Below are 14251 nucleotides of genomic sequence, written 5' to 3'. Positions count from 1 at the left end.
CTCCTAGCCTGAATGATGGTTCCACAGCACTTTTACTAGAGATATTTGCTTGTTCCTCAGCTGCTTCACCTCATGTGCCAAGATCTTTATGGGCTCTTCATCATATGTTAGGTCTGGATTCACCTCAATCTCCTCTACTGGCAAAATGTGAGAGGGGTCTGATCTGTACCTCCTCAACATGGAGACATGGAAGACATTGTGAATCTTTTCCAACTCCGGAGGCAATGCAAGTTTATATGCCAATGGACCCACTCTTTCTAGAACCTCATACGGCCCAATGAAGCGAGGACTTAGTTTCCCCTTTCTACTAAACCTCATGATCCTCGTCAATGGGGAAACTTTCAAGAACACCTTGTCACCCACACTGTACCGAATATCTCTTCTCTTTAGGTCAATGTAGGACTTCTATCTATCCGTTGTAACTTTGAGTCTGTCTCTAATGAGCTTAACCTTTTCCTCCGTCTGCTGCACTAATTCTAGGCCAATCAACTTCCTCTCACCCACTTCATCCCAACACAAGGGAGTTCTACACTTTCTGCCATAAAGTGCTTCATATGGAGGCATCCCAATGCTTGACTGATAACTGTTGTTGTAGGAAAATTCAATTAAAGGCAAGTGTGTGTCCCAACTCCCTTCAAACTTAATCACACAAGCCCGAAGCATATCCTCCAAAATCTAAATGATCCTTTCAGATTGGCCATCTGTCTGTAGATGAAATGCTGTACTGAAGTTCAATCTAGTTCCTAGGGCTTTTTGGAGACTACCCCAGAATCTAGAAGTGAACCTTGGGTCTCTGTCCGACACAATAGACACTGGCACTCCATGCAATCTCACCACATTATCAATGTACAATTTGGCCAATCTTTCCAGGCTGTAATCCATCCTCACTGGCAAGAAGTGTCCAGACTTGGTCAATCTATCAACAATAAGCCAAACTGCATCATGATTCTTTTGTGTGCGTGGAAGTCCTGTCATGAAGTCCATAGTGATTGTTTCCCATTTCCACTCAGGAATTGGCAATGGCTGTAGCAACACTGCAGGCACTTGGTGTTCTGCTTTTACTTGCTGATAAGTTAGGCATTTGGCAACATATTCTGCAATGTCTTTCTTCATTCCTCTCCACCAATAGTACTCTTTCACACTTCTGTACATTTTGGTTCCACTAGGGTGCATTGCAAAAGGTGAATCATGTGTTTCCTTTAAAATGGTCTGCCTCAGTTCAACATTCTTAGGAATGCACATTCTGCCTGTATATAACAACAAGCCCTCATCATTTACTGATAATTCTGGTTTCTTGCCATCCCAAGCCTCTTCCATTAACTTCACATACTTATCATCCTTCTGTGCAACTGCTTTAATTTGTTCTGCCAGCATTGGCTTCAATTGCCAAGTAGCTACCATCTGCCCATCTTCATTAATCTCCAAATTAGCATGCAATGCCCTTAACTCATGCACCATGGACAATGGAGAAACCCTCAAACCAGCCATAGTCTTACGACTTAAAGCATTAGCTACAACATTAGCTTTTCCAGGCTGATAGTTTATCAAACAATCATAATCTTTTATCAGCTCTAACCATCTCCTCTGCTGCAAATTTAACTCCTTTTGTGTGCCTAAGTACTTCAAACTTTTATGATCTGTGTATATATAACATCTCTCCTCATACAAGTAATGTCTCCAAATCTTCAAAGCAAAGACAATGGCTACCAGCTCCAACTCATGTGTGGGATAATTCCTCTCATGCGGTTTAAGCTGGCGTGAAGCATAGGCAATGACGTTTCTATCTTGCATCAACACACAGCCTAATCTGTTATAAGAAACATCACTATATATGGTATACTTCTTACCCAAAGTGGGTAAGGTTAAGACTGGAGCTTTAGTTAAACGCCTCTTTAACTCATCAAAACTTTCCTGGCACCGATCAGTCCACTGAAATTTTACATCCTTCCTAAGTAGCTTGGTCAGTGGAGATGCTAGCATGGAGAATCCCTTCACAAACTTTCGGTAATACCCAGCTAAACCAAGGAAACTCTAAACTTCCGTAACATTTCTAGGTGGCTTCCAATTAAGAATGGCTTTTACTTTGCTAGGATCCACCTGGATACCCTCTGCAGATACAATATGCCCCAAAAATGTAATCTCCTTTAGCCAAAACTCACATTTTGATAGTTTGGCATACAACTGCTTCTCCCTCAAAGTCTGCAAAACTATCCTCAAGTGTTTATCGTGTTCCTCTGCATTTTTTTAGTACACCAAAATATCATCAAGGAACACCACAATAAACTGGTCCAAATATGGCCTGAAGATAGTGTTCATTAGGCCTATAAAAGCAGTTGGAGCATTAGTCAACCCAAATGGCATTACCAAGAACTCATAGTGGCCATATCGAGTCCTAAAGGCAGTTTTAGGAGTACTTTGCTCCTGCACCCTCAATTGGTAGTAGCCCGATCTCAAGTCAATTTTGGAGAATACAGTTTCATCCTTCAACTGATCAAACAAATCATCGATCCGTGGCAGAGGATATCTATTTTTTATGGTCACCTTATTCAACTGTCTGTAGTCTATGCATAGGTGGAGAGTACCACCCTTCTTCTTTACAAATAATACTGGTGCTCTCCAAGGTGACACACTAGGGCGGATGAAACTTTTATCTAACAATTCTTGCAATTGCACCTTCAACTCTTTCAACTCAGTAGGTGCCATCCTATAAGGAGTGATGGAGATTGGCTCCACAATAGGCATAGTCTCAATTTCAAACTTCACCTCTCTTTCCGGGGGCAATCTTGGCAATTCTTCCGGAAAGACATCCGGAAAACCGCATACCGTAGGAATATCTTTAAGATCTGGACTCCCCACCTGGGTGTCTGTCATGTGAGCTACATAAGCTTCACATCCCTTTCTAATCATTTTTCTAGCAAGTGCAGCTGAAATGATGTTGGATGGCAATAACTGTCTCTCCCCGTGTATCACTACGTCTGCATACTCGGGAAGAGCAAAAGTGACTATCTTCAGTCTATAGTTGATCATGGCGTGATGTAAGCAATCCATGCCCAAGATGATATCATAATCTTGGAAGGGCATGTTAATTAAGTCTGATAGGAATGTATGTCCTTGGATCCCTAAAGGACAATCCTTATACAATTTGTTCATCCTAACCTCTTGCCCTAAGGGACTAGTCACTAGCACATCATAATCCATTTTCAAGCAAGGAGTGGCTACAGAACATGCAATACTAGCACTAGCATAAGAATGTGTAGAACCAGGGTCAAACAGTATATATACATCTCTACAAAAGATGGAGAAAGTACCAGCCACAACATCTGATGTCTCAGCTTCCTCCCTCTAGTGCATGATGTACACCCTAGCTGATGCACCACTCTGCTCTGGTTGGCTCACTATGCCCTGGCTACCAGAAGTGTTACCTCTACCCTTGCCTCGGCCTCTACTAGCTGTCTGTTGTCCTCTGGAAGCAGAACCTTGAAAAAATCCCTCAGTGGTGGTAGGCAGCCCAGACCTGCGAGCACTAGTGCAATCTCTAGCAAAATGCCCACTTCCACCACAGTTGTAACAGGCTCCTATGGCCTTATAACATACTCCTCCATGATTCCTGCCACAGGTTTCACAGGTACGAGCAGGAAAGGAACCCCTAGATGTCTGCTATCTGGATCTAGGTGGCCTCTGCCCTGAGAATCTTCCCCTACTAGATTCTCTGTTACTTGGTCCCCTAAAGCTCTTTCTCTTATCCAAATTACTACTTGGACTCTATCCTGTAGGCTTACTGCTCTTCTCTTTTTCAGTAGTTACCTTCTTAGATGCCCCTTCCAGTTTTATCCTTTCCAATTTAAGGGCCTGTGATATCAACCTAGAGAAGTTGTCATGTCGAAACCCAACCACTTGCAATCTCAAACCAGGCCTCAAACAGGTTGCATCTGTCTCTACTAGTAGTGAGTAGGCTTCCAACATAGTGGCTGAGGCGGGAAAAATCTCTCTCATACTCGACTACAGTCTTGTTCCCTTGATTCAAACTGAGAAACTCCTGTAGCTTCATATCCACATAGGTATCAGGAACACACTTCTGTCTAAACTCCCTTAGAAAGTCATCCCATGTCAGCACTGGTGGCTCAGCTAAACTGTGGGGAATGGTCTTCCACCACTCATATGCATCTCCATGCAGCAGGGAAATTGAATATTCAAACTTCAACTCATCTGTGCAGTGCAATTTCTTGAAGACTCTCTCCATCCGTTCTAACCATTGCTCAGCTTTCAATGGGTCCACTGTACCCTTGAACTCTGTTGCCCCATACTTTATTAACTTGTCATATTGTCTGGCTGGGGATGGTGGTTGCACTAGAGGTGCTTGCACAGGAGCTTGGACTGGTATATTGCCAGTCATTTGCAGAAATATTATAGCCATCTGGTGAGCGAACTGAGCAGGAAACTGTATGGGTGGGACGGGTGCAGCTGACCCACTGGCATTTTGAGGAGCTGGGACTAGTACACCTTATCCCTTGTAAGGCACGAAATGTTCCTATAGCATACCTAATGAATTATCGAACTCCACCTATCGATAACCCATTAGTTATGCTACAAAGGATTTTAAAACAAACCATAGCTTTTTATCTTATCAATTCTTTTGTGAAAAACTGCATGAGAATAGTTAAAATTCTATGTAAACATTAATTGGAAATAATGATTGACTAAATATTGTAAAAGTTACATTTTCAAAAGTCTCAAAGTAAAACACGAAATAGTTACAAACTCAAAATGTGATAGCAATGCAATGCTTTTAAATACAAACTGCTCAATGTCCGTACATCCATACATATAGGTACAAAATACATCCAAAGGAATCACAAGGGTATACCTAACGTAAATAGCCACAATCAATACCAAAATACTGCTTCAAAGTCTCTCACTCGGCAGCCTTCTCCTTTCCCTTACCTGCGACAGCATAAAGAAGCTATCGCCGAGTATATCACTCAGTGGTACACAACTAATAACTTTAAAACTTAAGGTAAAACACAATTTGTCAAAGCATAATAAATCACATTTTTCTTAAGCATGAAAACTTCACAATAGTTCTAAGTCCATAAGAGCCATTTATTGGAATAACATTTCAAAAGAGAAATCACACTTCATAAATCTCAATTCACAAAGCATTAGTGTTGCCAACATCAACACACAGTTTAGGCCATGACACGAAATTTCACGATTAGTGTCGTTTTGTACACCACAACAAAGTAATCTCAACCTCACTAACCGTTATTAATGAGGGAAGGGCTAGCTAGCTAATGAGTACTCATGTAGTCTTACCCCACTAACCATTATTAATGGGAGACATAATCAATATCAATTATCAATCCCAAGTAGCCGTTACTGCTAGGGAGTTTCGAAAGGGACTGTCATGCTAACTATGGTTTCAAAACAGTTTTCAAAATTTTTCCACTCAACAATCACATTTATAAACTAATAAACACATATAAATTCATCATAATATCCATATAAAGGTGGCAACACCCAAATTTCTTAAATGCAAGAGAAAAACCATATTTCAGTCAAAGTAAACTTGTTCAAAGCAAACTCATTCAATTTAATACATTCCAAGCAATTTACAAGTTTAAAAATGAAGAAAAGGTTAGTTGTGCACAAACCTTCAATAATTCTCCTTCCTTTTTACCTATTCTCCTTGTCCGTTCCAACTTCTTTTTCTACTGAAAATACACAAATAGAATACCTCAATACCAATCTCAATTGCTGCTAAGAACTCATTACATGCATGTCTAATGCATCCCAAGTTAGCTTTGAAAATTTTAGAATATTTTGGTTTTGGACAGCTTGGTGCGCCAATCTTTGAACCCAATTTTTATCTAGTTTCGATCATAATTTGGTGAGGTGTTCTTCATGAAAATTGTTCATTTAGGTCTTAACTTTATTTTCCTTTTTGAATCCCCTAATTCAGAGCTGTGTACAAGTTATGACCAAAACACGATTACTGTTCACGTCACTGTTCATCCTGCAGATTCAGTTTTGGCAGATTTATCAATCCAACTTTGTTCAGCAATTTGATCAAGTTAAGTCCATAATTTGGTCTAATGTTCTTCATACGAAATGTTCTACTATGTCTTAGGTTTCTATCAATTTAAGAATCACCTAAATCAGAGTTTTCTAGAGAGATTTATGGCTATACAAAGTTTACTATTCATATGATAAATCTGCAGATTTCTAGATTTCTACAGATTCGGTGATTCAACTTTGCTTAGTAATTTGATTGGGTTAAGTCCATAATTTGGCTCAAGTTCTTCATATGAAATGTTTTACTATGTCTTAGGTTTCCATCAGTTCAAGAATCACCTAAATTGGTATTTTCTAGAGAGAGTTATGGCCATGCAAAGTTTACTGTTCATATGGTCAAATTCTGCAGGTTTCAGAATTTTATCTCCCATTTCAAGGCTCATTTCGGGTAGCTTAAGGTCATTTTTGGGGCAGGGTATCTTCATGAAAATTCTAGCCCTATGCCTTAAGTTTCATTTCCAATTGGTTTCACACCAATTGGAATTGTGTAGCTCAAGTTATGGGCTTCCAAACACACTGAATTTAGTGTGTAAAAATTCTACCCTAAGTTCAATTTTTTCATTTCTTCAATTATTCCCTCTAACCAACCTCAATTCACATTTAATCCACCCAAAATGACTATAATTTAGTATTGACACAACAATAGCACTTCCTAACACAAACTTCACAATTTTCAAATATCAAAGTTTACAATTTTCTCTAATCCCACCATTTCATTACTTCCATTCATCAACCCAATGTCAATTCAAACTAAATAAACCTCAAATGATCATAATTTAACACTACACACACCAATTTCACTCTCTAGCACCAAAACCCAATTTTCCCATGAACCCTAATCTTCCATAATTCAATTTATGCACATTTTATGCAACTTCTTTACTCTAATCATGCATACTACTTCAACTAAGCTTGATTTCATCATCATTTTCATTGAAATGCATCAAACCCTAATTTTTCTCCAATTTGGCCGAAACCCTAGTTTAGGTTCCATGCATGTTTCCTTTCATTTTCTTATGAAATTTCATCATAATCTAACTTAATTTAAGGTTTGTATAACAAAATGAGCATTAAAGAACTTACCTCTTGATGACTTCCTTTCAACTCCCCAAATCTTCAATTTTCTTCTAATCTCTTATTTACTCTTGCTTTTAATCTCTAAATCAAAGATTAATTTGATGCTCTCCACCAATTAGATGCAAAACCCATAGAGGAAAAGCAAGGAATTGAGTTTTGAGAATGGGTGTCAATGGAGAAAGAAGGAAGAAGAAGAAAGAAAGAAAGAGAGAAGGAGAGAGAGTGGGTGGTAACTAAATGGGAAAGAAAGGGAAGAAATGGCTTTTTAATTTGTCTTATCTTTTATATGTATATTTATTCCCAAAATTAGTTTATTTCAATTGAAAATTTTAATTGTGTCAAAAATGTCATAAAACTTACAATTTTATTTCCTTTCTTTTCTTTTTATATTTACACTAAATTTTTCTCAATATTTCTTCATAATTCAATAATTTATTTTTTATTTAATTAAATTGACCTTTTGGTCAAAAAAATTAACTCTTAAAGTGAATTGACCAAAATGCCCCTTATCGGGTCATAATCCCCCTTTTACAATATACCTGGTGAATCCTTATATTTTTGGGTCACTTGAATTTTTATTGTGTCTATCTCAATTAATTTTTTATTTATTTTTGGTCCTGTCTTTGAATAGTATTAGTCACAGACCAAAAATGATACTATTCATAACTCGGAGGTTCAGAGTATTACACACTGCCTAGGTTCCCTTCAAAGAGGTAAGCACCCTAAAGGAGAAAGGTGAGAGGCAACAGGCCCTTGAGGTGACGCCTCTGTTATGCAATGATTTTTTTTTAATTATTTAAAGCCAAATAAAAGAAAAAACCCTAAGCTGCCTACCTCTGTCTTCGGAAAAAATAAAGAGCACACTTCACTGTGGCACTCAACAACACTCTTAACTTTAGCTTCAGGTGTTTCTCTCTCTCTCTCTCTCTTCTTCTTCTTCTTCTTCTTCCCTCTTTTGTGTTGCTGCTGATATTGTGGTATGTTTTGTGCACCTTTTTTTTTTCCCCCTTTTCCTCTCCTCCTTTTTCTCTAGTGTTGCTGTATGGGTATTTTTCTTCTTCTTCTTCTTCCCTATTCTATGCTGCTGCAGCAGTATGTTTTGCATACTTTTTCTTCCCCTTTTCCTCTCCTACTTCTTACAAAATTTTGTTGTATGGGTATTGCGTATGCCATATTCTTATCAATTTTTCTATTTTGTTTAGTTTTTTTAATTTTTTAATTTTATTTGTTAATTTGTTTACTTTTCTCTTTTTATTTTTATTATTTTGTTGTTAATTTTTTAATTAGTTGATAATTAGTAGTTTAAGTTATATGGGTATTGTTAATTTGTTAATTTATTGTTAATTTTTTTTTACTTTAACTTTGCTAATTTGTTGTTATTCTTGTTACCTTAACTTGATATTCTTATTAATTAGTTGTTTAATTTATATGGGTATTGTTAATTTGTTTACTTTCACTTTGTTAATTTGTTCATATTTTTGTTAATTTAACTTGATATTCTTGTTAATTAGTTGTTTAATTTTTATACGTATTGTTAATTTGTTATTATTTTTGTTACTTTAACTTGATATTCTTTTTAATTAGTTGTTTAATTTATTGTTAATTTGTTAATGTATTTACTTTTAATTTGTTAATTTGTTGTTATTCTTATTACTTTAACTTTTTATTCTTGTTAATTAATTTTTAATTAGTTGTTTAATTTATATGGGTATTATTAATTCATTAACTTGTTTACTTTTTGTTTTTTTTAAATATTGTTGTTAGATCATAGATGGGTGATAAGGGTAATACAACAACAACTGCATCATCTTCTGTTGGTAGTAAAAGAACAGACCCTAAATGGGCACATGTAATTCAAGTTAGTGAAAATAATACTAATGATCTTCGTTGTAACACTCACCATTTCCGATGTCAGAATATCTATCATTGATGGAATATTCTGGTGAAAATTAGAAGTAGCAGCAAGATGTGAAAATATGTTTATATATGTGTTTTTGAAGTATTCAAAATGCTTTTAAAAAATAAAAATATTTTAAAGGTTTTCATCCCTAAAAGTTTTCAAGCGTTCATTTTGAGCAGAAGGAACCTTGGTAGCCAAAGGATGAACTATCAGTAGTTGAAGTCCTTTTTATGGTTCAAATACTTATTTGGACAAAACAGACTCTTCAGAAAGTCCCTCGACTATCAAGCGTATAAGAGGGACCAAGGCTCGTGTTTCTGCCCAAAACACTTGGGTTTTCTCTTCTTCCCTCTTAACTGCTGGAGCATAAATGAGCTCTTTGAAGAGATTTGTAACACCCTCACTGTAGCAATTCCGCACATTCTACTGTTCTGGTGATCAGTGTCGGTCTGGACAGCTAGAACGTCTGGAAAAATATTTAGACTAGAGTGAGGAGTCATAAATAACTCAAATAAGTATAAGAAAAATTAAGGAAAAATTTTAGAAATAAAATACAACTAAGTTAAATGAGCCGGTGCCCTAGTGATGGGTAACCCAGTGGGAAGTTACGGTTCTCGCAACTAGGAGTCCTAGACCCGGGAGAAAATTCATAAAATAATTTTTGAGACTCCAGAGAAGAGTCATTGAGGTTTTTATGACATTAGAATGCCAAGAAAAGGTTTAAAAATTTTTTTCAATCGGTACAGACAATTTTAGTCTGTTAAGCCAAACGGAGGGCATTTTGGTCATTTCGTCTTCAGAGATGATTTTTGACAGACTTGTCCAGTTAAGTAAATAATTATTATGATCTGAAATATGAATAAATATTGTTAAAAATTGAATTTAAAATGAGTAGAAAAGAAAAGAAAAGAAAAATGAAAGAAATTGGGAATTATGACATCACATGATGTCATTAACATGCCCCCACCCAATCACAACTTGACAAACTAATTAAAAGGGATAAAAAACTAATTAAAAAGAGACAAAATGAAAGACCAATCTGCACTCCCAACTTCATCCGTTGGGCAGCCAAAACGTAGAGAGAGAGTGGAGAGGGTTTCCACCATAGTTCAAGCTTCCAAGCTTGGAAACCTTGCTTATCTTGCACCAAAAACCCTAGATCCCTTCAATAAAAATTACCCCCACACCTTGTAGGAGTGTTTGGCAGCCAAGAAAAGCCAAGAAAGTAAAGGAATTGCTTAGGAAAATTCTGCTCAAAAAGGGTTAGTGCACTAAATAATTTCTTTTCTTTTTTTAATCTTGTAAGCATGCTAAATCAAGTAGAAATTGTGTGAAATTAAAAGAAAAACTTGAGTTAATGAAATCTTTAAATTTGGTAGCCATGAGAAAGTTTAAGGATTGTTGGTTTTTGATGAAATTAAGTGGCTTAATTATGTTATTGATGAGTATAGATGATAGATAAAGTGATTTGGTATGAGTTTGGTGTGTGTATGCCATGAATTAGAAATTAGAGTTAGGGTTTAAGCATGAAATTGAGACTTTGATCATGAAATGGTGAAAGTAAGTTTTAATGGTCAATTAGTGACCATTTGGTTCTGTTTAAATAAAAAATGAAGTGAATTGTGTAGTGGGATTTGATTGTGGTGTGGCTGCCCTTGGTGACCTGTAGGACTAGGCATGAGTCTGGCAGGTTTGGGCAGCAGTAACTTGAATTGTAGAGGTTTAATTGGTGTAAGGCTAATTGGACGTGAAACTAGACACATAGTGGCACAACTTTGGTGAAGAAAGCCTGCTCATAAAACCAAAATAAGTTAACCTAAAAATTGCCCTAATCCGAGTGATCTGCAGTCTGCCTGGGCAAAATGATCAAATGAACAGTGTTTAGTCATTTGGTCATAACTCAGTGTAGAAAGGTCCAATTGACCTGAAAGTTTACCAGAAGAAAGATGATACATAGAACTACAACTTTCATGAAGAACACAAATCCAAATTCTGATCATAACCTAGTCAAATTGCTAACCAAACTTAGGTCACCAAATCTGGCAGAACCAAATTGCCCAGAAAATCTGGGTACAGGTCACTCCGGCCAGTTATGGTAAAATGACCATAACTTGAGCTACAAAACTCTAAATGGAGTGATTCAAAAAGGGAATTAAATAAGACACAATAAGGAACAACTTTGATGAAGAAAAGTTAGCCCAGTTTCCATTCTAAAATTGTCCAATGGAACAATAAACTTAGGTAATAAAAACTAAAAATTTAGAAATGCATCTAGGGGACTTTAAATTGCAATTGGCAATTAATACTAGGAAATGTAAAACTCAAAATGTGGGATCTTGGTGTAATTAGAATTAACATATCCATTAAGTATGAAAAAGTCAACATTTTGGTTGACTAGTAAGGTGAATAGTAATCAAAATAATTAGCAAACTAAGATGAAGACCTAGAACCAATTCTAAGCTTAAATGCTTAGAATTGTATGACAAATGTGGACTATGCATCCTAGTCAAAATTTGTTAAAAAGAAATTAAGGTCATAAATTTGAAATCCATGAAATGTTTATGGATTACTTGAAACATGAAAAATAAGTCACCTAATTGATGTGAATAGATAGTTAGGGCTTATATACCCATCACAAATAGAATTCACAAAATATTAGTAACTCAACTTGAAATATAAAATTTGTAATTACATAAGTAGATTTTTGAATGTATAAATGAGAAAGGAAAAATGTTTTGAATACAATGGTACATGTGAACCATTGTTTAGAATTGTGATCGTATAAATGATCAAATGAATGTATGAATTATAATTGAAATTTATCATGAAATAATGAAGTCATAAAACACAATATATTAATATTTAATGATATTATGTGCCCGTGTATTGCCTAGACACGTGTGTCAGATTGGATAGATTGGCATGCCAATAGGGTATTATTTTAGCAGTACTGCGAAAGGCTTTATGCCTGTATTCATGGCTTTGTGCCCGTATTCATGGCTTTATGCCAACATTCATGACTTTTATGCCTGATTATGTGTTATCATGGCTTTTAGCCATACTGACTGCATACGTGGTTGACGTTCTGCATCCCATGGTATGACGGCCCGAGACACCGCGGTGTCCAGTGTCAACGACCCGTTATCCAGTTTAATCAGCCTGTCATAGGTTACTTGGGCAGTGAAATTTATTGAGATAAGTTAAGAATATTAGCAATTAAAAATATTAGAAATTAAATAAAATAAATGAGTAAGATGACCTAAAATAAATTAAGATAGTTATTTATTAAAAAGAATGGAAATGAACTGGACAGATATTAAAATTTACTTATTATGAGATAATCTGAGACAACCTAGCAAGTATAGAGAAAAAGCTAAAAGATTAGCAAAGAAAATTATAACATAAATAAATATTGCAAATGTGACTTATATAATAATATAAGCATAAATTTATTATTTTCAGATCATTTTTCTTTGTACATTATTATTGTACATTGGCGAAATAAACACTTTCAAAGAAGACTAAATTAGGATAAAACATATTAAATTTTAGAAACCGCATGTGAAGTATAAATAAATCTTAATTATTTGAATTATGTTTTATTTCTATCTTTATTTGTGTATTATTTCCTTGTTATATTATTGCACCACTAAGCAGCAATACTTAGCGCGATGGAATTGTTTCCTTTGCGCAGGTACTGAAGCTAGAACCCAATGGACTTTTGACTGGGAATTTTGGGAGTTTTGATCTGCAGAAGTATCTGAAGTATTCAAGGTTGTCACCTCCTTAGCAATGCATGTAGATAGGGCCCATATAGATCATATTTTATATTTTGTATAAAATGCTTAGATATTGTATTGTAATGTATATTATGAACAGGTAATTACTAGAAATGCGATGTAAATTAATAAATTAGCTTTTTCATATATAATTAATTTATATATCATGTAAATTATGAAATTTTATAATTATTTTATAAATTATGTAAATTAAGGAAATTTGAAAATGTAGCTTATGTAATTTAAGAATGTTTACATACGAATTGAGTATGAATGGAAATGTATGGAAATGATTATGAAATTGAAATGTATGGATGAGATTTGAAATATGAGAAAATTATAAGAATGATTGATGAGATAATTATGATTAGTATGGATAAGATTTTATTTTGAAAATATTGTTGAATTTCAAACAGGTGAATATTGAAATACGTCAAATGATAATAAAATAGGGAAAACTCCGTTAGTTTCTCCGTCAAAAAATAATCGATATTAAATATAACGAGAACAAAATTTTTAAAGAAATAAAGTAAGGTAAGTTAAGGTGCTCTAGCACCAAATGTAGCATGCCTTACTCGGCTACACTGTAGTCGGGTGAGGGGTGTTACAAGATTTCCTTGGGTTTTTCAAGATCTAGAGGTGGATTCTTCCACTTAGAAGTTTGGGAGAGTAAATTCAAGCTTTACGGCTTTAATTCTCTCATTTTCAAGCTCTAAGAAAATAGGTAACATTCTTTTCTTCTTAATCTAATAGGTAGATCTAAGAAAGTTGATGAGGATTAGGTTCTATAACTTCAATTTCATTTCAAGTCATTTTTAAGATGAGTTTTGAGAAATTTATGCATGTAAAGGTTAGGGTTTTGTGATTTATGTTAAAATTGCATGTTTTGTTGTTAGGTTAGCCATGTTCAAGCGTTACAGGCCTTAAATGGCTAGTTCCCCTCTATGGATGTGAAGAAATCCATAAATATACTATGTTAGGTTCAGGGAAAACCTATGATTTAAGTTTTTAATTATTGTATGCAGGTATTAAGTATGATTTCAAGTTATTTTAGGCCCTAGAGATGTGTACATATATTTGGTTTATATTTTGGAAATTTGGAATGATTTTGGGGCTTTTTGGGAGTTTGAATTTGCAGGTTTTTTACTTAGAAATTCTAAAAATTCTCAAGTTTGGCTATTAAAAACCAAGGGTTGGATAGTAGAAGCATGCAATTTTTCAGAAAATCTAGGAAATTCTCTAGGTTCGAAAGCCAAAGTCCTAAACTTTAACAGTCGCAGTGACTACTGCCTAAAATGGGCACCCAATATTCCAAGGTTTGACAGCCAAAGCCCATGACTCCGGCGGCCAAACTTTTTTCTGCCACTTTATTTCTCCTTCAATTTCAAGGTTCCAAAACCTAATTTCATAGTTCTTAAGGGCC

This window comes from Hevea brasiliensis, chromosome 5 (genome assembly GCF_030052815.1).
Source record: "Hevea brasiliensis isolate MT/VB/25A 57/8 chromosome 5, ASM3005281v1, whole genome shotgun sequence".
Lineage (NCBI taxonomy): Eukaryota > Viridiplantae > Streptophyta > Magnoliopsida > Malpighiales > Euphorbiaceae > Hevea > Hevea brasiliensis.
This window is presented reverse-complemented; position numbering follows the sequence as displayed.